Source organism: Ambystoma mexicanum, chromosome 1q (genome assembly GCF_040938575.1).
Source record: "Ambystoma mexicanum isolate Mex_15411 chromosome 1q, UKY_AmexF1_1, whole genome shotgun sequence".
Lineage (NCBI taxonomy): Eukaryota > Metazoa > Chordata > Amphibia > Caudata > Ambystomatidae > Ambystoma > Ambystoma mexicanum.
The window spans coordinates 603583544-603605823 of record NC_090922.1 but is presented as its reverse complement, the minus strand read 5'-3'; the positions used below and the strand labels follow the sequence as shown (position 1 = coordinate 603605823).

At 46.1% G+C, this 22280-nt stretch overlaps 1 protein-coding gene across 1 annotated transcript in view; it reads left to right on the top strand.

The window, feature by feature from the left end:
* Positions 1–22280, top strand: part of COP1 (COP1 E3 ubiquitin ligase) — a 1876694-nt gene that overhangs the window by 451451 nt on the left and 1402963 nt on the right. The window lies entirely within an intron of this gene.

Below are 22280 nucleotides of genomic sequence, written 5' to 3'. Positions count from 1 at the left end.
AGGTCCACTATAAATGCCTGAATTTCTTCCAGTGTTAGAGGTTCCTCTACGGCCTCTCATGTCACACTGGAGAGTAGAGTGGTGGATATCACATTTAAATATTGCTCAGTGCCGCTCAGTGGCACTCCCCGTAGGTTGGCATAAGCAATTGAACCGTCAGGAGCTCAGACATAAGGAATATGTGCATTCCCAGACTTTGACTTGACTTTGACTCCAGATTGGACTTGAATTGTATATAATCTGAACACTTTGTCCTATCTTCTGACTGTAATTAATTTTTACCTGTACATTTATGTGATTATACTGTGAATTATTTGAAACTTGTAAGCTTTGCATCTTTTTATTGTTGCGCCCTGTTACCTCCGGGTTTGGTGCGCATTATAAATAAAACAAACAAACAAAACAAACTAAGCGGGCAAGGGTACGGCCCGGTCTGTCCGCTTCTCGGTATTTCCTGGCCATCTGTGGTTTATCTATGGTCCTCACGTCCCTCTGAGCCAGGTCCCTATACGCCTCCAGCATCACTTTAATCTCAAGATGTAGGTCCGTATTTGGGGATCGATCACCTTTCTGCTGCAAGGCCCCAAGCTCCGCCTCCTTCCTAGCCAATTCTCTCCTAATACTCTTTTAAGCACTCCGAATTCAGTTGACATGGTTATGCCCTGAACAAACACCTTAAAAACCTACCACAAGGTTGCTACCGCAGAGACAGCCCCACATTATTTTCACAAGGTTTTCACCTGATCGTGCAAATGCACTGAGAAAGCTGTGTCCATTAGTACAGCCGGCTTCTTTGTCACCACTTTCGCCTGCAAGTCCAGTGTCAATAGTGAGTGTCAGGGAGTGGTCTGAAAGGGTGCATGGTAGAATTGAACATTGTGTGACCATATTAAGCAAGGGAGCGGATACCAGCCACGTATCTATGCAGGAGTACATGTTATGTACAGAGGAGAAGAATTAATAATCAGTTTTCGCCTTTCAGTGACCTCCAAACATCTAGTAAACCCTGCATTTGCATACCATGCAATATTGTTTGAGCAGCCCTTCATAGTGTACGTTTTGAAGCGTCGGACCAGTCCAGTGTAATATACATTGTAGTGTTCAAGTCAACACCCAGCTTGATTTCCACCAGAGGATATGAGGCACAGAACTCAAACAGCTTGTCATAAAAGGCTTGGTCGTCTACATTATGGGCATATACATTTAGCAAAAGAACTTCCCTCCTATGTATGTAGGATCCGATTGACCAGGATATATTGCCCTCTGTATCTACCTTGGTATCTAGTAATGTGAAGCTCAGCGTGTGGTGTATCATAAGTGCACTCCTAGAGCTAGTGGAATAAGTATAATAATGTGGTTCCCAGCTCGCTGCCATGCCAAGGGCTTGTCTGTCTAAAGTGTGTGTCTCCTGCAAGAACAGGACCTGCGCACCTTTCCTGTGTACGTACGCTACCATTTTATGAGACTTGATCCGGTTACCTAACCCTCTGACATTCCAAATTAAAAATATGACTTTCTGGGTCATTCCGATTGCTTTGACCATGAGTTTGTCATCGAATCTCCCTAGTACGTGTGTCTGAACATATATAGACCATGCTTCCTCCCACGTTTCTCCAAATGTGATTTTAACCAACTCAGCAATACTTCCCCCCACCCTCACTTCACCCCGAACTATGGCAGTGCTACACCCTTCACCAATATTTACCAACCCTGAACAGCACCTTGCACTCGCAAGGCGGATGCTGTTACTGCACGGAGCGGGCGGACAAAACTTAATTCACATTGCCTCACTTCTAAAGCTTAGCCCAACACAATCAGTTCACAATCTGAACCATATCACACAATAGAAAGTTTCAGGGATGAGAATATAACAATCAAGTGAGAGTCGAGCCCACAAGCTGAGGGCCAGACAGTGGTATGTGTGTCTCTATAAAGGATATCGCCTCAGATGGGACCGTGAAGAAATAAGTCTTATTGTTCTGTTGAAACTTGAGACGTGCCGGAAACAGCATGGCGTAGGAGACATTTCTTTCCCGCAAATGTTTCTTCACGCCGGCGAATCCGCTGCGTTCCTGTTGGACAGCCACTGTTAGTCTGGATAAATGTGAATGGCCTGAGATTCATAGCAAATATCTCCAAGTTCTCTGGCCCGCTGCAGGATATGATCTCTGTCTCTATAGTTAATGATATGGGCAAAGATGGGCCGGGGATAGTCTCCAGGTTTAGGTTTGGCCGTTAGTGCTCTGTGGGCGTGCTCAATCGTGAAATGAGGGGATAGTCCTTTGTAGCCCAGTAGTGCTCTAAGTAGCTCTTCCACTGCTACTTCCATATTACCACGGAGAGCCTCTTCCGGCAGTCCTACAATGTGTAGGTTATTGCTGCGAGACCTTGATTCCACGTCAGCGCACTTAACCTTTACTGTTTTCATATCTTTTGCTAGGGTCGCCACCAGGGGAGTTGCTAGGTCTGGAAAAGACCCGGGGCTACACTGATGTCGGAACTGTTGGGACTGGGGGCTAGCTAATCTTTTGGCTGTAGCTCCTGAGATTCTATCCGGGGCTAGAGCCAAAAGATCAGGGGCTGTAGCCCCCTTAGCCCCCCCCTAGCAACGCCCCTGGTCGCCACCGTGGTCTGTAGGGTCATGTCATCCTCTGCTGTGCTGATCCTGCACTCGGCCTCTGTAATTCTCTGTTTCTCCTTCTCGAGTTGGGTCCTTACGGAGGTGACTGTCATGGTAATGTCATTGTTTGCCGTTAACAGCACTCAACCCTTTCGTCATAGTGTCAATTATTTGCTGCGTACTCGGCAGATGCTAGTGGCCAAGGCTACGGTGGATGTTGTGGCCGCCACTTCCGAGGTTTTAGATGCTGCCATGATAAAGCAGTCCATGCTGCCTCCCTACTTGTACCCGGTCCCCTTTGTCATATTTCAAGCTTAGCTGTGTCGGCCCCTGCAACCGGGCCTTATCAAGCCTTGTATTACTTGTAATCGCCAGTGTCATTGGCTTGAAAGTGATATCATCAGTAATGTATGTGTCACTACGTAGCCCACCAGTAGATTTCCGTCTGAGTCCTGGGTGCCTGGATTCAAGCTGCGCGGCCAAACACCTTCCCTGGGTCACGCACCTTCTGCAGTCCATGTGTGGATTTTTCAGCAAAATTCAGTCCCCCCTCCTGTTACTCACGAGGCCAGTGTCCGTGGGTGAGGGCCTCCACACCAGATCACCAAAGCCCCTGGCAGCTGTTATAAGCTTAGCGATGTGGCCTGGCTTCAATCTCCACACATGCACTGGCAGTCTTTGCGCAGGACAAACGTCTTATTGGGGCATAGATGAGCAGCTGGCACCATCGTGTTCGTGTTACTCCGCAGAGAGACTGCAGGATATTCTCCCACACCACACACTGCCCTAGTACGGGGCAGAGTTTGCAACTGGCTCCCCTCTCAGCTATCACGGGTTGGCTGTCCTGTACAGTGCTCTCACAGTTCTCTCCCTCACTGATCTGGTATTCTGCCCAGGTCTATGCCGCTCCTCACAACAGTGCTGAGCTGCCGTGGCACAGCGAGGGCACACGCAGTAACACCAAGTCGCCATGGCACATTAGGGGTACCCAGGTCAGTTCTTCTCTGCAGGTCCTTGTCCTGGGAGACTACAGGGCGGGGGGCGGGTCGCCGCACCCACGGAAAACCAATATCCAGCCGGCAGCTGTTATCCGCCGCTGCGAGTGGGCGCTCGCTGGTCAGATGTCCGCCTTGCGGGGTATTACAGGCAGGCAAGTTAATTGCGGCAATAAAGTTTCCTCCTCTCCCGTTGCGCTCAGTGCAGTTCGGAAGAGCCCAGATGTGGCCACTAGGTGGGTACCCGTACACCGGGTTCCTGACATCAGATGAAGTCGGGAGTCCGATCGCTAAGATCAGCAGTTCCTCAGTGAGCTGGTCACATAGCACATATGAATGCAGGCAAGGATAGGTCTGAGGAAATTCTAATTTGCTGCCTGCTCTGCACAGAGCTTAGAAGAGCATCTGCATATTGAACGGCTGATACACTGCACCCCCCACCTCTGATTAATTCTTGATAAATATGTACTAGTTTATAGGAGCACAAATTATCTGGGGTTTTTGGCCTTCCCGATGGCGTGCACAAAAGGAACGATCACTCACAACGGCTCCCGGATAGCCTTTTTCCCTGACTACACCCAAGCAGTGCAACAAGCCAGGCAGTCCTTTGAACCATTGAAAAGGCAATTATCCTTTATGAATGTAAAATACGGACTGCTGTTTCCAGCTCAGCTCAAAATCTACCATGAGGGTACCACAGTCCACTTCAACGACCCACAATAGGCCTTGGAATGGGTGGAAACTCATATTGAGGGCAGCTGGACTGCGAGACCTGCCATCCAGCAGGAAATTTCAATTTCAGTAGTTAATCTGGCCGGAGACGGAAATGCGGCGGCAGACGCTCTTAGCAGGCAGAGCACGGCCTCACACGAGTGGGTGTTGGCTCAGGAAGTCCTTCAGGAGATCTTCGCCCTTTGGGCATGTTAGGGAGAATTCTCTGTTAAGGCTGAATTTCCTAACCTAGTGAGTCCCCCAGCAGCTTTGCTGGATTTTTGGGGTTTAATTTTTTTTTCCTGCCAAGAGTGAGACTTTTACCTCACTCTTGGGCATGATTTGAGTGTGTTTCTTTGAATATAGATGTGTTTAATGGGCTATGGGGTCTGTTACTCCATAGGGCTTCATGTGTTTTTGTGATGTGTGTTACACAGCACCCTCAATGCAGTGACACAGGGGTGTCATAGTGACCCCCCAGTATAAACTCCATACCCTGGGACTGACTACTGTCTCCCAGGGCATGTAAAGTCACCATTGACTTTACTAGTCTTAAATTCTGAACAGAACCAGTACAAAACATCATATTGTGGACATACTGGCTGGGGCAATTCGATTGCCCCAGGGTCTGTTAGTCGAGGGGGCATGTCTCCATCCCCCCTGATCGAGTTTTGGCTGGTGGCAGTGGATACTACTTTTTATATTCAACCGCAAATATTTTCCTATGGGATTTCCCATTGTTTTAGGCTACTATCTTTATTTAATTATTTACGTAGCCTCGAACATACCGCCGGTTTATTTAATAAATATTAATTCTCCGGTTGGTATTTTTTGCCAAAACCTGATTCTAAAATGGCGTTTGTGTTCTCTTCTGTGACTCCAACCCAAGTCGAGCCCTTTGTTCCACTTTTTGGCGGGCTTCTCCACAGAAGCCCTCCAAAGTGGTGCCACTCTGTCTGGGGTACTTAGGAGGGGTGGAGGGGGATTTAGGCACCCTGGACACAGTTGCCTGGGCAACTCAAGTCGAACTCCGTCCTGATTGGCCCAAGTGGTGAGCCGGCCGGCTCACCACTTAGCATGTTTGAGTGACAGCTAGGCTGAGTGAATGGGGGTTTTCTGCATAAAAGCAGGGCTTTGGGGACTGGAACTTCAGAAGTTGCCACAGGACCTAAGAATCCGACGAGGGAGAAGCTGAGCTGACCTGCCACGACACCACCACCGGTGGAGCCCTGCTGGACCGCCTCACCACTTTTCCCAACGACAGAGGAGATCTCCCGCCGGAGAGTCTTCTTCCTTTGACTGGTGGGGATAACCAGTTTCACCGTCTTTTTCGCCTTCCCGACGTACCTCGTGGCCGCCTTGCCTGTGCCAAGCACCCTGGCAACCGGGATACCACGTTTTACCACAACCGCGAAACAAAGGTACCACCTTTAACCGGAAAACTCTGCGGCTGGTTTCTTCCCTGGTAGTGCAACGACCTTCATCTTTCCTCCAAGTCGAGATCTTCTCTTCCCCTGGACGACGACGCAACTTGCACCCACTACCTGGAACAACTGCCACCGCTGGAGGATCCTTCCCACTTAAGGTACCGTGTCCCGCCTGGCTTCCCTTGCTACCGACTGAACGGGGTAGATTTAGTCCCCGGCTTTCGAACCTCGGTTAGCCTGGGACACCCTGGCTAAACTTTCCTAATCCTCTCAACTCTTTTTGAACCCTCTACAAGACTTTCAAAGCCTAGTGTAAATGTGTGATCTTGGGCGCATTTGTGCTCTGCTCTCTCTAAGAGTGGGCCCAGCCTTTGGACTTTGGCTCACCAGAGACTTTTTGCTCTTCTGCCTTGCTAACAGTGTTCCTGAATCTTAGAGTGGTGTACCGTTCCATATTCTGTCTTTTTCCCTCCCTTTCTCACAAACTTATTGGAGTGCCATCTAGTTAAGCGCTCACCTCTGTATGAAAATAAGTGGTGTTTTACTGTGAGTTATCTGATAAGGGAAAAGGGGTGTATATATTACAATAGTAACTGTGTTTAGAATATTTTACAACAAGAGTGCTGGAGTGTTTCAAACCGTGTGTTTTTAAATAAATAATGATATACTTTGATACCAAAGCTCTGGTCAGTGTTTGCTTGTATTATTGTACCTGTGTGCCTATTGTGTATACTTTGCATACTGTCTAACTCTTCTTGAGGGAAGTCTGACTGCTCAGCCACAGCTACCAGGTAAATCTGGGTGGTACAGACTGCTACCAAGTGGGTTTACTGCCAACACCTGTAGTCTTAAATCTTTTGCAGTGTTCCCTAAGGGAACTGCACAGGTTTCTGCCTAACAGGGCAACGCTGCAAGTGAATCTCTTCGCCATCAGTGTCAACCGTAAGTGCGAGAGTTTCTGCTCAAGGGAATTTCCTCCAAGAGGAGCCTTAGGAGACGCGTTCGTGGTTAATTGGTCATTCCCACTGCTGTACGCGTTTCCTCCAGTCCCCGTCATTCAATCAAATATTACGGAAGTTCGGTTCCCACATGATCCTTATTGCTCTGGATTGGGCCAGGAGAGCGTGGTCCACGGACCTTCTTGAAATGTCCATCTGTCCTCCACGCCGTCTTCACTACCGAGAGGATCTGCTCTCTCTTTCTCGCTAGGTGGTTAAGGGGAGGTAGGGAAGGTGGGGGGGGGGGCGGGGATAAGGTTCTCCATCCAGAGGTCAAGACTCTCAACCTTCACGCTTGGTATCTGAAAGTTTGCGGTATAAGGATTGGGACCTCCCGGATGACGTGATGGAGGTGCTGCTTTCGGCCAGGCGGCCTGCAACAAAATCCCTGTACCGTTGGGGTAAGTTCTTGACTGTTGCAGGGATCAGAATGTTGATCCTTTTCAGTGCTCCATTCCTATAGTTTTGTCTTTCTTACTTTCTTTGGCCCACAGGGGCCTTCAAGTGGGTACCATTAAAGGATACCTGACGGGCTGTCTATCTTTAAGCGCTCGTCTGAAGAATGTTCTTACTTTAAGATTCCTTTGATTTCTCAGTTTCTTAAAGGACTGACTAATGTATTCCCGCCGTCCCCTTTCCAGGTGCCGGTTTGGGATTTGAATTTGGTTTTGAAAGTTCTCATGGGTGCTCTGTTTGAACCTTTGCACTCTTGTCCTTTGAGATTACTATTCTTCAAGACTGTGTTCTTGGTTGCAGTTACGTCCGCTCACAGAGTGAGTGAATTGCAGGTGCTTTCATCTAAGCCACCCTTTACTGTGTTTCACAAGGACAGAGTTGTACTGCAAGTACGGCCCTCTTTTCTACCTAAGGTAGTTTCTGAATACAATTTGAGTCAAAAGGTGGTTCTTTCATCTTTCTACCCTCCTCCTCGTCCTGTTAAGGAAGAGGAGCGACTCCATCAGTTGTATCCTAGTAGAGCTCTGAGCTTTTACATTTCTAGGATGTCCAGGGTCAGAGTGGACGATCAACTCTTTGTAGAATATGCTGGACACCGATTGGGCCAGCTTGTTTCCAAACAGACCTTGTCCAGGTGGATTATCATTACCATTACAGAGTGTTACCGGTTGGCGGGTAAGGACCCTCCTGAAGTGCTGAGAGCTCATTCCACTTCGAGCGTGGCTATTTCCACCGCCCTCCAGCGGGGTGTTCCTATTAGGAATATTTGTGATGCCGCTACATGGGCCTCCATCCACACCTTTGTAAAACATTATTCCCTAATTCGGTACTCTAAAATCTTTTCCCTCCACCATTTACTGGTACTGCTTTGGGAGTCTGTCAAAGATGTGGAATACGTTGGAGGACACAATCCATTCGAAGAACAAGTTACTTACCAACTGGTAACGTTCTTTAGACTGGATGCTCCTCCAACGTATTTCACATCGCCCTCCCAGCCTGCCCCTCAGGAGAATTTCCTATGCGATTGCAGCTTCCGTTTCAGCAAGGTTCAGCAGAGGGAATCATAAGACCGTGGACAATAGCACAAGTGTGCTGCAGCAGATGTCAATGACTAGGCCACTGTATTGCATTGTCCCCATGCTTTTTGCCTCGTGCACATTGTGCCCATTTGCAGCCTATTCTAAACTGTGCTATTTCTGACTAGGCCACTGTATTGCATTGTCCCCATGCTTTTTGCCCCGTGCCCACTGTGCCCATTTGTAGCCTATTCTAAACTGTGCTATTTCTGACTAGACCACTGTACTGACTAGGCCACTGTATTGCATACTGTTACCCTGCCTTGGGGCATTTGTTCTAGCCAGCCCAGGTCCAGAAACACCAGTAGCCACCTACACTGCACCTCTCAAATGCATCCTCCTATGCACTGCCCAATGTCTCCACCTATCTACACCTTCCACTCTTATACCATAATCATCACACTCGCCTTTTGGTCCATCAACAATATGTTACACACTCTCTCAGGCCTCACACACCTTCCGATTCACCACCCCACCCCACCACACCCTGTTCTACACAGTACACCCAACACAATACACATGCCACACCACCACTTGACCACTCCCTCTTCATCTCCAGACTCTGTAGACTCAGAGCCCGCACCAAACAACAAATCACTCACCGCAGCACACCATCTAGTATTAACAATAGAAACAACAGACTTGGCTCTCGAACACCGTCCACCCACCCACCAACCCACCCACCCACCCACCCACTCACTCGATTCCACCACACCATAAGACTTCGATCACCCACCCCACCTCTCAATACACCTCACCTTTCACCCATCTCACTCATACACACGAGCCTTCCCCCATCTCACCACCAACCCCAACACTATCACTCCCACCCTTCCTCTCAAAACCACACCTAATCCACCACACACAGACTTCAACTGCGCACTCATCAACGCCCGGTCCATCCCTGCACATGCACTAGAGATCAACGATCTCATCACCACCCTCAAACTAGACTTGCTAGCTATCTCAGAAACCTGGCTACATGAGGCATCAGGCCCATCACTGACCCTCGTTCTCCCCCAAGGTTACACCATCCTCAGACAGGATCGTAAAATATACAAAGGAGGAGGCGTAGCCCTCATCTTCAAGGACTCCCTCTCCATCAGACACTGCAACCAACAATGGGAAAATAATGCAGACCTTCTCATTACCAAACTCTCCCTCTCCCCGAACTGTACAATAAATATTATTGTCACCTACAGACCACCAGGATCGCCTCCAGACTACCAAAAACGCCTCCTCCAAATTCTAGGGAATAATCTGAAAAGCTATACCAAAACTATTCTCCTAGGAGACCTCAACCTGGGCTTATCTGATCCCAAGGATAAAGCTGCTGCATCCCTAGCCAAAGAACTCGTCCACTTGGAATTCCTACACAAAGTCAGTAGTCCTACTCACTGCAAAGGACGAACCTTAGATTGGATTGCAGATCACAACTGCACCTCATCCATCTCCAACATCTCAGCCCTCCCTTGAGACCACCACCACCTCATCCAGTTCACCATTCCCACCTCCAACAACCGCAAGTCACCCTCTTGCGCACCACCTGCTAAAGTCAGAAGCTCAAAAAATGACCCAAAACCAACCTTGCACCACTCCTTAATACCCCAGAACTTAAAGCACCATTTAGCAATGATCTGACTATTCTGGCTAGCACCTATGCTAAAGTGCTCAACCAAGCCATCAAAGCCATAGCCCCATTATAAAACAAAAAAGAGAAAAAATCCATGCACTCTAACTCTTGGTTCACAGAAGAACTTGCCACCCTACGTATCAAGAAGCGCCAAGCCCTATCCAACTGGCAATCCTCGCCTAGCCAACCCACTCTAATAGAATTCAAAAATATTTCTACTGCATATAAAAAAGCTATCTTCCTTGCTAAATCTGAATCCTTCAAACAAAGAATCACCCAAGCTCAATCTAAAACCAGGGGAATCTTTAAGATATTCAAACATCTTACCTCCCCCCACTACCACCACAGATGACATAATCAAAGACAAAACATGGTGCACCAATATTCAGGACGCCTCATGAACAAGGTAAAAATGCTCAAAGAAAAAATATCCAATCAACGCTCAGCCCTTCTTAAACATCATGAACCACCTCATCCCTTATCTCCCAAACCTAAACTATCGCAAAAACACCCCTCTTCACTTTCAAAGAAGTCACAGAGACTGAGGTTACCAACCTCATCAAACACATTAAACCCTCCACTTGCAAAGGGGACATCTGTCCACCTACTATCATCAAGGAATGCGCAGACTCACTCACCCCTATCATAACAGCTTTCATTAATGCGTCATTCTCATCTGGAGTTGTTCCACAAAACCTAAAAGAAGCATGGGTTTGCCCTCTCATAAAAAAAACAAGTCTAGACCCCACTTGCCCCAACAACTACCGCCCCATCACCACGGTGCACTTCTTTCTTTAAATACTGGATAAAGCGGCCCACATACAAATCCAACAATACCTGGAAGACAATGCCATCTTTGGTTAAAAGACAATCTGGCTTCCGCAAAGGACATGGGATGGAAACCGCCCTCTTAGATCTCAAGAACCAAATAACCAAAGTTATGGACACAGGCAAACCTGCACTTCTGCTTCCCCTAGATCTCTCTGCTGCGTTTGATCTTGTTGACCATGATATTCTCACCTCACCAACGCAGCCCAATTCTCTGACAAGGCCACCTCTTAGATAACCTCCTTCCTAGAAGGAAGGGTAATGAAAGTTTACTCGGACCAATCCAACGCAGACCCCATCACCATCGGCTGTGGAGTCCCCCAAGGATCCTGTACAGCACCCACCCGCTATAACCTGTTCACCAAACCTTTGTTTGATCTACTGGACACTCTAGGCATAGCCTACACAAGTGCTCCTCCCTCTCACTGGAGACTATGAGCAAGATGAAACAGCCCTTCACCAAATATACACTACCATTCAAACTTGGATGGCAATCAATGGCCTCTGCCTAAACGGGGACAAAACTGAGATTATCACCCTAGGTCCCAAAGAAATCCTCGCCAGACTTAAAAAAATACACACATTTCTCCATCGACAACACAATTATACCAGTCTCTATCTCGGTAAAGACCCTTGGCTTATACCTAGACTCTACTCTCTCTATGACTAGGCAGGTCAGTGCCATCTCCTCGGCCTCTGCCCACACCACTAAACTTATAACGGCAATCAAACCTTTCTTAACCACTCTACAAATCCCCAAATTTGACCACATATCCCAGGCAAGACGCGAAGCTCATTGGTTCCCTGTCAAGGAAAGGATCAATTTTAAAATCCTCACCCTCCCGCATAAATGTATCAATCATGCCGCCCCATCATACCTCTCTGATACAGTATCCAAAAACACAAGTCAGCATGATAACCAACTCCGCGTCCCATCCATAAAAAGAGCTAACGCTGGAGGCATCAGCTTCCCATAGCTCCGAAGCTTTGGAATGCCCTTCCCAACGCTCACAGAGCAGAGCCTTCCCTTCTAACATTCCGCAAATCACTTAAAACCACACTCTTCACATAACCCCCTTTCTCTACTTCTAAACCTAACCACCACAACATATCTGCCAGTGTACTATCTAGAGCTGCTTTTCCCCCTAGATAAGAGTTTAGAACGCACGCTATGCTTGATCATACTATGTAACCACAATATATGTCACAAACTTGTAAGAATCTATGTAACCACTATGAATTCCTTTGTATCCAGTAATGCTCACATGCAACAGCGCCACAATGCCCCTGGGCTGCAGCGCGCTTTAAAAATGCAAATAAATAAATAAATAGGGCTAAGTGCAGTCAAGCAGGCATGAGACTGGTGCCACACGTTCTGGGGGTGGGGGGTAAAAAACTTAAACTGAGGCTACGGGTGCCGTGCGTCCTATTTATAACGTCCTGTGACATCACCCTCGACGGAGGCCTTCAAGGGACATTGACCCGACGCCATCGACGCAGGACGCCCTCTGCCGAAAAAGTTTACGAAGTGCACAGCTGTGGACATTACATGTCAAAGATGTGGAATACGTTGGAGGAACATCCAGTCGAAAGAGCGTTTCCAGTTGGTAAGTAACTTGTTCTTCTTACTGAAACCCACCTAGCAGGCACTTCCTGTAACTTATTTAAGTGTACCAACTCCTGCACAGCGATACACGCTGGTTTCACCGCGGGCTCATGAGGGGTGCTTATATTGCTACACAAGAAAACGTCCTTTGACCCTCTCCACCATGATACAAGATACAGGGGCCACATTTGTGTACATTACAGGTACTCTATGGAACCAAACCATTGCCATGCTAGCGATCTATTCACCATCCTCACTAATGTCTGTGCTTATAAACAACATTATACCTGTAGTCACCAAAGACACATTGGACACTCTGATCCTAGGAGGTAACTTCAACAAGGTACGAATGTGGGGATGGATCGTACTCATTTAGGAGGAAGAAACCCCGAAACTCATGCCAAACTCGCCACCTTTACCACTGCAGTAGGGCTTAAAGATGCGTGGCTAGATTTACATCCCAATACCCGAGAGTACTCCTATCACTCTGGAGTTCATGCCTCACTCTCGAGACTGGACTACTTCTTTCTCCCAGCGACAGACATACACATGGCAACCTTAGCATCTCTGCTCCCATGGGGTATCTCAGACCACTCCCCCTACTAATGGAGTTAACAACGACGAGACCACTGAACAAACGACCGCACAGAGCGATGCATGCCAGAGTGTACGAAACGGCGATAAGGTAGGCAAATTGCTGGCTTGGCTAGAACGTAGAGATGAGGGACATAGCCAGATCAGAATGATGAAGCCGGACGAAGCAGATCCATTACTAACTGATCGTGAAATAACAGAGGGCTTTGCAACATTTTATGCCGATCTGTATAGGGCTCCTACCACTCCCATAGACACCACGGTATTAGACGAAATTAACCTGCCTTCACTAAGTCTTGACCAAAAAACTCTTCTGGAGAAAGATATCACGGAAGAGGAATTAATACAGGCCATGTCACAACTCCAATCGGGGAAAACCCTGGTACTGATAGAGATGTGGAAGAGGATGGGGTCGAACGAGGTAGCTCCACACTTGCTATGCATTTTTATACATTCAAAGGAACAGGGCCAACTACCTGCAGACCTAAGGAAAGCCACCATAATTGTGTTACCCAAAGCAAATAAACCCCCAGAGAGATGTGGTTCATACAGACCAATCTCCCTCATAAAACAGTGAAACCAAACTTCTGGCTAAAATACCGGCCAACCGATTACAGGGAGTCATAACGACACTGATACACCCGGATCAATGTGGCTTTATGCTGCGGAGGTCCATGCGCATGAATATATGCAGATTGCACTTAGCACTTGAAAAAGCATCTACTCTCCAGGGCCCACTAGCTCTACTGGCCATAGACTTTGAGAAAGCCTTTGATTCAGTGTACTGGGAGGCATTATGGGAAATAATGCGATGGATGGGCTTCGGTGAACAATATATGGGATGGTTACAACTCCTTTACAACTCCCCCGAAGCAGAGACCAGGGTGAATAAATGGCTATCGAGGCCCATCAAATTAGGGAAGGGAACACGACAGGGTTTTCCCCTATCGGCAATGCTCTTTGCTCTAGCAATAGAGCCCCTAGCCGGGCTATTTAGAGAGACACAAACCTGGGGCGGCTTCTGGTGGGCAGATGACTGGGAAGATAAAGTCTCCCTATAAGCAGACGATCTATTAATATACCTAAAAGACCCAGCCAACTCTTGCCATATAGTAACACGCCTCTTAGAAAGATATGGAACTTTCAGCGGGCTGAGGATAAATTGGTCCAAGTCAATATTATTCCCGGTGAAAGGTACAGGAGATATCCCGAATGACTGCCCATACCGCGTGGAAATGAGTCACTTTCGATATCTAGGAGCACAGATCACTAAAGACTTAAATTAATATGTGGTTATGAACTTTTATCAAATTGTGGAGCGATTTACAGAGGATCTACGCCACTTGGCCTCTTTACCACTGACACTATTAGGAAGAGCAGCGCTGTTCAAAATGATAGCACTACCTCGCTTTTTATACATTCTACAAAACGCCCCACTTCATTTTCCAACACGTGAGTTCCATAAAATTGATAACATACTTAGAAAGCTCCTATGGGGAGGGGGGGACGCTCATGGATAGTGCTCTGTACACTCCAACGGTCCATATGGGTTGGGGGTATTGGGCTGCCTTGCCTACTGACGTATTACTTGGCAGGCCCGATGGCAGTAGTGAATGATATGCAGCATGGCGATACAATACTCCCACACTCCCACACATCAGAGCGGAGATCGCTGCAAGACCAAGACTAACCTCGCTGTAAAGTCTCTATCAGACAGCAAGCGCCACATCCCCCCGAACAATGTTGGCTCATATGTCACTCGTTTGGGCTGAGACCCACTAGTATATTGGTTGGGACAAATAAATCACCCCCGTACAAACGCTACAGGGAATTGGGAATTTCCCTGAGGTAGATAAACTCCCCAGAGGGCCAAGCTGGATTTCGTCAGGGATAACAAAAGTGGGCGATGTAATAACTGAAGGCAACCTTATGTCCTTTGAGAACCTAGCTACCTGGTTCATTCTCACTGATACTGAACTGTACCTTCACATATAACTACAGCATGTACTACAAAAATATCTCCCGGCCCTGTCCAACATGCCAGACTGCACTCCCATGGAGAGAAACATTGTTATAGACTGTATCAACAAGAAAATCACTTTGGTAATGTACAATGCTATAACCTCCTTTGCTACACATGAATTAGCCAGCTTAAGAGCTAATTGGGAAAGGGATGTGGATGAGATCCTGCCAGAAGACTGGATCACAATACTGATGTACCCCTGTGGAACATCCATTTCATCCAGACTCCGGCTTATACAGCTAAAAATATTACATAAAATATACTATCCAAGAGTAGCACTATACCGCTGGGGCAAAACTACAGACCCAAATTGTCTGCACTGCAAGGGAGAGGAGGGTACCTTCTATCACATACTGTGGGATTGCTCCATGGTACAACAATACTGGCAGCAATGTTGCGATACGCTTTTGAGAGTGTTGGGGCAGGTGGTTCCTAGGGACCCTAAGCTGTTGTTGCTGGGTGTGGAGGATGAAGGGACAATGACGCGCTACGAGAAACTATTTTTAACTACCACCACTGCATTGATCAAAAGGAATATAGCTAAACTATGGGGCTCGGAAACAACCCCGCCATATGCAAAGTGAGTCACAGATGTAAACATTTGCATAGCAATGGAACAGAGGGTGTACAAGGCCAGAGAATGCCCAGGGAAAGCCCAAGAAATCTGGCAGAAATGGGAAGATACAGAAAACAAAGAGATCCAATTTATGGAAAACTGCATCCCCTGCACACTTTCTAAGAGGCCAAAGCCTAAAGGATATAATGTAGAGTTACAAAAAGAATTTTATTCTCAATACCTATTTCTTATGATAAGATTCAAAATGATGAAACTGGAGATTACAATATTTAGCATATAAAGATTCAATGACTCCTTTTTGTTAGAAGAAATAATCTTTTTATTTTTTATTTTTTTCGGTTGGCCCAACGCGTTTTGAGTTTGATACAGTCTTCCTCAAGGGCAGAAAATTCAACAAACTTTCACAAGTATCTACAAAAAAAAAGAAATTAATTACAATTTTACAATTTCTGAATTTATAAATTAGAAAACCCATATCATATTAGTTCTTTAAATAAGAGTTTTCTAAGAACATTATTGCATTATAAAGACATCCTGTAGGATCCTAATGATGCCTACAAGCAGAAAGTAAAAGCATTTTAATCAGAAAAGATGTCAATTTTTGCAAAAAAAGTCAGTTGAACACTCAAATTGTGCTTATTAGGAAAGGAATGTTCAGCACACTTTTTATGTGTAAACAAATAGCCTAACTCCAGAGTCTAGAACCGGTATTGCTATTTAGGAAATGTACAATGCGTCAGTTTTAGTAAGTATAGTGTATTTGTCCAATGCATTCAAAAGTATACCTTCGTAATTCATTGTCCCACAGCAGCCAAAGATCATATAAGCCATTTTTTAAATAAATGGAAAGTATCCTCAAAGGGGACTCTCCCTTCTTCTTGAGGGTTGAAGGAAAGAATTGGAAAAAGCGGGTAGAAGTCCCAATTAGGCTTGAATGTGTGGGAGCATGATGCCGCATAATATGCCCATCATGCCACTGGATTAAGCTGCCTCAGTTCTCCCAAGCTAAAGGGAGCGAGAGCGTAGTTTAAAAGAATGGGTATTGGATAAAAAATGCAAATATACAGGAGCGTCGCCCAACTACAACTTACTTGTGTGTAGAATAATGCACAAATGGCGTTTCTAGGACAGGAACCACTGGCGATGGGGTCAGGAAGCGCAGCTTTCTGACCTCACCTCCGTGTGACTGTTTTTATATGTTAATGGGGAGTGCCATGACGTCACTCGCGCACGCGCGAATGATGCTGGATGTAATTGTGGGTCATGACGTCACTCGCGCATGCGCGAGCGATGTAGTTGCAAAGGTAAGTGACGTAGTTGAAAAGGGTAAGTAATGTGCTTGCACTATGGCACAGTGTACGAATATGAGACTGAATATAAAAATATGAAATATATAAAAGATGTCATCACCCGTGTATACTATGCACGGGCGGCGTGGGTTTAGTGACATGTTGTCATTCGCGCATGCGCCCGCGACAAAATATATATATATTTTTTTAAATTGATTATGGAAAAGTGATTGCACAGATCCCTAGCTAAAAATAGATAATGCTAGGTGAAATGACCTGGTGTGCAGAAGCACAGTCATGTCATTTCAGTAACCCATTTTGGCAGTAAAGCGTATTAACTTAGGCAGAGATTTGCCATACTACACTAACAATGCCTAGATCGGTAGTATGTTTGAGAAAGTGTAATAAATATTCCAGGAATTTTGAGTTATTCAGAAGTTGTAGAAGACAAATACTGGCATAGTGAGCCCATCCAAATTTAAATGGAAACTATTAGTTCTATTCCCAAATCTGTGGATAGGGGATAAGAAAGAAAAACTCATAATTTGGTGTGTGGACTGATACATAGTATCAATGTGTATCCCGGTTAAGTAGAGTACCATGGGTGTACATACAGATTGATATAGAGAAACATGCACATTATCCAATGTTGTAAAATTGTCTACCCCAGTGAAATGGGTGTACAATCTAGTGTTACATTTCTTTTAGTTGGTCAATTAGAATATTGCAAGTGCATTCACAAGTGTAAACATTTCTGAGGAATAATGGAACATAAAGTGGTAAACCTTTGACAGTCTGGTGACATGCGGAGTGATGCTATAAGAATGGGCCCAGGTAGTAATCTTCATTAAGACCTAAAGGGGTCATAGCATCCAATTTGTTAATCCAGAACAATTCCTTTTGTGCCAATAGTTTGGGTAAATTTACACCCCTATGTAATGGACGTAGGACTTCCAACACTACCAGTCGCATTTGGGATACGTTGTGTATGAAATAGGAAGATACCCAATAATCTGTTACTCAGTCTGTTGTGTGACCTACATAGATGATGTGGTAGACTAGTTAAGAGTATATATTGTGCTCATGGTAAAAGCTTTCTTTGGATCCAAATACGATTGTAAGTTGTTGTTGGTTGTCTCTTTTAGAGTCTAAGTTTATATGTTTTAACAAGCAATGTGAAAATCAATAAAATGTGTTATTAAAAAAATAATCTCAAGAGTTGGTGGTCTGTTTGAATTACAAAATCAGATCCATACAAGTATGGTCTAAACTTCTTCAAAGTCCACACAATGGCAAAACATTCACATTCTATGGTTGCCCACCTTGTTTCTCGGTCCTTCAGTTTCCTACTTATTAGGAAGATCGGGTGTTCCCTGCCTTTCTCATCCAGCTGACTCGACTCAGATATCCACCTATACCTGGATTGGAAGCATCAGTCTGTACATTAAAGGATTGGTTGTAGTCGGGAGCTCTCAAGACTGGAGCTTGACAAAGGGCTTTCTTAAGTCCTTCAAACGCCTTAGTTCACTCCTCATTCCACCTGACCTTCTTGGGGAATTTGGCTGAGGAGATTACATTCAAGGAAGAAGCAATGGTGCCATAGTTCTCAATGAAGTTTCTGTAGTAACCAGTGATACCTAAAAAGGCTCTCATCTGGGTTTGAGTAGTAGGGCTGGCCCAGTCTTGTACCGCTTGCACATTGCTAAGCAATGGGCTTATTGCACCTCCTCTTACCTCGTGTCCAAGGTAGACCACTTTACTCTGACCAATTTGATATTTGCTTGACTTTATGGTCAGTTGGGCCTGCTCAAGAGCTTGCAATTCATATCCTTGGTAGTTAGTATGCTCTTTCCAAGCAGGGCTGAACAGTGCAATGTCATCAAAGTATGCCATGCAGAAGTCTGCCATCCCATTCATAACACTAATTACCATCCTTTGGAATGTAGCAGGTGCATTCTTTAGCCCAAAGGCATTACCTTAAACTGGTAGAGGCCTCCTGTGGTTGAAAATGCAATTTTTTCCTTGGCATTGTCTGTGAGAGCTATTTGCCAATAGCCTGATGTTAGGTCAAATGTATTGAGGCACTTGGCTGAACCAAGTTTATCCACCAGTTCATCTGTCCTAGTTAAAGGATGGGAATCAGCTGTGGCAACTGCATTAATAGCTCTATAGTCCACATAGATTCTCAACTCCTTGGATCCTGCCTTTGGCACTAGTACAACAGGAATAGCCCATGGACTTGTAGAGGGCTCTATTACCCAGAGTTCAAGCATCTTCTTGACCTCTTCCTTTATGTGGGTTCTTGCATGGTCTGACATTCTGTAACCCCTGCTTTTGACAGGTAGACAGTCACCAGTGAGAATATAATGCTGGCCCCAAGGGGTCAAGCTTGTTGTCAATGAGAACAGGGAGGAAAACTGATTTAACAGAACCGTGCACTCCTCCTGTTGGTCCAAAGTCAGATCAGAAGAGATATTAACTCCTTCTATTTTTACATCTAAAGGCTGTCCCCTGAGAAGGTCATGCAGAAGTTTACTCTCCTCCTCCTCCTGATCAAATGCTAAGAGCAAAGCTCCAATCTCTGGTCTGGATACATATGCCTTTAGGTGGTTGCTGTGAAAGACCCTGGGGGCCTCTTTGGGATTGCCTAAGTCCACCAAATAATTGCCCACAACCTTGAAGGGTCCAATCCATTTATCCTGTAAGTGCCTCTGCCTTCTAGGTACCATAACTAGAACTAGCTGGTCTTGAGTAAACTCAACCATGTTGGCCTTCTGGTCATGCCAATGTTTAACCAGAGCCTGATCGGCTTTCATGTTTTCTGACGCTTCTGTCATCATGTGTGTCATTCTCCTTTGGAGACCTAACACTAAGTCAGTGACTCTCACTGGCTTGTGGAAAGGAGCACTCTCCAACCCTCCTTGATTAGGGCCAATGTACCTCTAACCGGATGACCATAGAGAAGCTCAAAGGGGCTGAAGCCAACCCCTTCTTGAGGGACTTCTCAATAAGCAAAGAGAAGGCATTGCAGTAGAAGGTCCCACTTTCTTCTAAGGGGTTCTTCTAAAGCACCTATCATGCTTTTCATAGTTCTATTAAACCTCTCCACCAACCCATTGGTTTGGGGATGGTAGGCTGTTGCGAACTTGTAGGTCACTCCACAGTTTTTCCACATGCCTTGCTTGTAGTGCGACATAAAATTGGTCCCCTTGTCTGAGATAACCTCCTTAGGAAAACCTACCCTGGTAAAAATACCAATTAGGGCCTTAGACACGGCCTGAGCAGTAACAGTTCTCATAGGTATTTCTTCAGGATACCTGGTAGCATGGTCTACCACATCCAATATAAATCGGTTGCCTGAAGATGTGGGGGGGCTCTAGGGGACCAACAATGTCAATCCCTACCCCCAACTGTAACTCCCACCACTGGGAGAGGCACCAAGGGTGCCACATTCTTGGCTCCACTCTTGAAGTCTGACAAATGTGACCGCTTCTACAGAATTTATCTACATCAGACCCCATTTTACACCAGTAGAAATAAAAGAAAAATCGTTTCCTTGGTCCTATTAAAACTTAAGTGACCAGCTAAAGGAATCTCATTGGCTAACTGTAGAAACTGAGGTCTCACCTCCTGAGGCATTACAACTCTTCTGTAGTCCCCTGGGGTAGACTCTATAGGCTCACTGTAAAGGATGCCATCCTCCCAGTACTGCCTGTGCTTCGCTGACTCTTGCCCTTCTAGCTGGGAAGCTGCCTGTTGGCGAATTCGTTCAGGAGTAGGACACTCTATTTGACCTTTGCTGAAGTCTGCCCTACAGGGACCACCTTCTTCATGCAAAGGTCTGCAGCTCAGGATGGTCTTTCAGATCCAGATCTCCAACAGGGGGAAGGTATTCTTCCAGTTCTGTGTCACCAGTAACTGTTTCACCATCCTCTGGTTTGTCCTCGCACTCAGCCTCAGCTGGTGGAGGGGTCACAGGTGTGACCTTGAACTGTCCCCTCGGGGTTGTCCGGCTTTTGTGCACTGGGGTGATACTTTTCTTTCTTCCTGAGACCTTGGGTTTCCCCTTTGTCTCTTTCTTCTTGGAATTAGAAGTTTGTTCTTCCTGTGGACTGAGTGTTACAGGTACCTCTGTAACAACCCACTGAGAGTCATCCGAAGTGAGCTCTCTGGCCTTCCTAGCCTGCTCCTGCCTCCTTTTACTAGGAGGCCTGTGGGTGCTTGATATGACTTCAAGAGCTTTTAAGTCATTCCTCAACAGGACTCTCCCAGGCACCTCATGCTGAACACTGACGGGTATCCTTACAGTCATATTGTTGCCCTGGATCAGAGCTGGTAGTATTGGAACCATCTGGATGGGGCCTCCAGCAAGCTTAGTGGGACATTTGGGTGCCTTAGCAACATCCTCAGGTTTGAAAAAGGTTTCATCCACTACGGTAATGCTGGCCCCAGTGTCTCTAATGGCAGGGGTCTCCTGTCCATTAACAAGTACACTGTCCTTGTAATAATCTTTTGTGTTGTCTGGAATAGAGTTATACACATCTACATTGTGCTGTTCCCACAGACCCAGGGACACTAAAACACTGGCTGAGACTCCAATGGGGTCTTCAGCCAATAAATGAAAGTTTCTACTTTCCATATGTACTTCTTCCTCAGGGATGAAGGCTAAGGAGGCAGTGTGGACTCCTGAAGGTTTACCCTTGCATCTGGGATCCCCTTTCACATGGTCAGTAGACCCACAAGCATAATATTTACCTAATGTTTTCTGGAATGGGGCTTCTTCTGACCTCCCTCTGGTTTGGCACCAGAGGTCTCGCTAGGCTGTTCCCATATGGTTTAGCCGCCTTCTGTTTGTGGCCCTCTTTTTGGGGTCGTTGGATTTCAAATTCTCTTTGTCATCTTTCTTGTGCTGCGTCCCCTCATCCTTTTTGTGAGTGGCCCCGGAGTCCTTGTGAGTAGCCCTGTTGCCAACCCACAAGTCAGCAGCCTTTGCTAGCTTCTTGGGGATCAATCTCTTTTGAGTCAACCAAATGCTGTCTCATCTCAGGAGAACAAGCATCAAAAATAGATTCCAACAAACAGATTTATCATTCCTTTAAAGGTAGTTACTCTAACCCTTAACCCACCCACCTATGTTTTTCAAACATTCACACGCCCAGGGGGCACCATCAGTCTTTTTGAGGGTCCTAAACCTCTTAAGGTACTGGGAAGGAGTTTTCCCAAATCTAGCTTCACATTCTCATACTCCATTCTTTCTCCAATCTTTTGAGTTCCCCCACTTCCATTACAGCATCAGTCGCAACCTGGGGAAGCGCTAGACAAAAGCCTAGGAATCAGCTGATTCTGTGAGACCCTGAATCCCATGATTGTATTCAAAAGCACTCAACCAATCCAAAAGTTTTGTATCATACACACTCAATGCTTCTTTGGGCAGGTGAGGCCTCTTT